Genomic DNA, 3,276 nt, shown 5'->3' on the forward strand with positions numbered 1-3,276 from the left:
CATTTCTCTTATGGCCAGTGAAGATGACCAATTTTTCATGTGTCTGTTGGCTGCATAAATGTCTTCTTTCGAGAAGTGTCTGTTCATATCCTTCCCCCACTTTTTGATGGGGTTGTTTGTTTTTTTCTTGTAAATTTGTTTGAGTTCTTTGTACGTTCTGGATATTAGTCCTTTGTCAGATGAGTAGATTGCAAAAATTTTCTCCCATTCTGTAGGTTGCCTGTTCACTCTGATGGTAGTTTCTTTTGCTGTGCAGAAGCTCTTTAGTTTAATTAGATCCCATTTGTCAATTTTGGTTTTTGTTACCATTGCTTTTGGTATTTTAGACATGAAGCCCTTGCCCATATCTATGTCCTGAATGGTATTATGTAGGTTTTCTTCTATGGTTTTTATGGTTTTAGATCTAAAATTTAAGTCTCCAATCAATCTTGAATTAATTTTTGTATAAGGTGTAAGGATAGGATCCAGTTTCAGCTTTCTACATATGGCTAGCCAGTTTTCCCAGCATCATTTATTAAGTAGTGAATCCTTTCCCCATTTCTTGTTGTTGTTAGGTTTGTCAAAGATCAGATGGTTGTAGATGTGTGATATTATTTCTGAGGGCTCTGTTCTGTTCAATTGGTCTATATCTCTGTTTTGGTACCAGTACCATGCTGTTTCGGTTACTGTAGCCTAACTGGGAGGCACCCCCCAGTAGGGGCAGACTGACTCCTCACATAGTCGGGTACTCCTCTGAGACAAAGCTTCCAGAGGAACGATCAGGCAGCAACATTTGCTGTTCAGCACTCTTCACTCTTCTGCAGCCTCAGCTGCTGATACCCAGGCAAACAGGGTTGGGAGTGGACTTCAAGTAAACTTCAATAGACCTGCAGCTGAGGGTCCTGACTATTTGAAGGGTCCCAATTATTTGAAGGAAAGCTAACAAACAGAAAGGACATACACACCAAAACCCCATCTGTACGTCACCATCATCAAAGACCAAAGGTAGATAAAACCACAAAGATGGGGAAAAACAGCAGAAAAGCTTAAAATCAGAGCACCTCACCCCCTCCAAAGGAACGCAGCTCCTCGCCAGCAATAGAACAAAGCTGGAGGAAGAATGACTTTGATGAGTTGAGAGAAGAAGGTTTCAGACGATCAAACTTTTCCAAGCCAAAGGAGGAAGTCCAAAACCATTGCAAAGAAGCTAAAAGTCTTGAAAAAAGATGAGATGAATGGCTAACTAGGATAACCAATGTAGAGAAGTCCTTAAATGACCTGATAGAGCTGAAAACCATGACTCGAGAACTAAGTCACAAAAGCACAAGCTTCAGTAACAGATTTGATCAACTGGAAGAAAGGTTATCAGTGATTGGAGATTAAATGAATGAAATGAGGCAAGAACAGAAGTTTAGAGAAACAGGAGTAAAAAAAAAAAAAAAAGCCTCCAGGAAATATGAGACTATGTGACTATGTGAAGGTGTACCTGAAAATGATGGGGAGAATGGAACCAAGTTGGAAAACACTCTGCAGGATATTATCCAGCAGAACTTCCCCAACATAGAAAGGCAGGCCAACATTCAAATTCAGGAAATACAGAGAACACCACAAAGATACTCCTCAAGAAGAGCAACTCCAAGACACATAACTGTCAGATTCACCAAAGTTGAAATGAAGGAAAAAATGTTAAGGGCAGCCAGAGAAAAAGGTCGGGTTACCCACAAAGGGAAGCCCATGAGACTAACAGTGGATCTCTCGGCAGAGACTTTACAAGTCAGAGGAGAGTGGGGGCTAATATTCAACATTCCTAAGGAAAAGAATTTTCAACCCAGAATTTCATATCCATCCGAACTAAGTTTCATAAGTGAAGGAGAAATAAAATCCTTTACAGACAAACATATGCTGAGAGATTTTGTCATCACCTGGCCTGCCCTACAAGAGCTTCTGAAGGAAGCACTAAACCTGGAAAGGAACAACTGATACCAGCCACTGCAAAAGCATGCCAAAATGTGAAGACCATTGATGCTAGGAAGAAACTGCATCAACTAGCGAGCAAAACAACCAGCTAACATCATAATGATAGGATCAAATTAACACATAACAGTATTAACCTTAAATGTAAATGGGCTAAATGCTCCAATTAAAATACACAGACTGGCAAATTGGATAAAGAGTCAAGACCCATCAGTTTGCTGTATTCAGGAGACCCATCTCACATGTGGAGACACACATAGGCTCAAAATAAAGGGATGGAGGAAGATCCTACCAAGCAAATGGAAAACAAAAAAAGGCAGGGGTTGCAATCCTAGTCTCTGATAAAACAGACTTTAAACCAACAAACATCAAAAGAGACAAAGAAGGCCATTACATAATGGTAAAGGGATCAATTCAACAAGAAGAGCTAACTATCCTAAATATATATGCACCCAATACAGGAGCACCCAGATTCATAAAGCAAGTCCTGAAAGACTTACAAAGACACTTAGACTCCCACACAATATAATGGGAGAATTTAACACCCCACTGTCAACATTAGACAGATCAATGAGAGAGAAAGTTAACAAGGTATCCAGGAATTGAACTCAGCTCTGCACCAAGTGGACCTAATAGACATCTGTAGAACTCTCCACCCCAAATCAACAGAATATACATTCTTCTCAGCACCACATTACACTTATTCCAAAATTGACCACATAGTTAGAAGTAAAGAACTCCTCAGCAAATGTAAAAGAACAGAAATTATAACAAACTGTCTCTCAGACCACAGTGTAATCAAACTAGAACTCAGGATTAACAAATTCACTCAAAACCGCTCAACTACATGGAAACTGAACAACCTGCTCCTGAATGACTACTGGGTACATAACGAAATGAAGGCAGAAATAAAGATGTTCTTTGAAACCAATGAGAACAAAGATACAACATACCAGAATCTCTGGGACACATTTAAAGCAGTGTGTAGAGGGAAATTTATAGCACTAAACGCCCACAAGGGAAAGCAGGAAAGATCTAAAATTGACACTCTAACATCCCAATTAAAAGAACTAGAGAAGCAAGAGCAAACATATTCAAAAGCTAGCAGAAGGCAATAATTAACTAAGATCAGAGCAGAACTGAAGGAGATAGAGACACAAAAAGTTCTTCAAAAAATCAATGAATCCAGGAGCTGGTTTTTTGAAAAGATCAACAAAATTGATAGAACACTAGCAAGAAGAAAAGAGAGAAGAATCAAACAGACGCAATAAAAAATGATAAAGAGGATATCACCCCCGACCCCACAGAAATACAAACTACCAT

This window comes from Theropithecus gelada, chromosome 6, assembly GCF_003255815.1.
Source record: "Theropithecus gelada isolate Dixy chromosome 6, Tgel_1.0, whole genome shotgun sequence".
Lineage (NCBI taxonomy): Eukaryota > Metazoa > Chordata > Mammalia > Primates > Cercopithecidae > Theropithecus > Theropithecus gelada.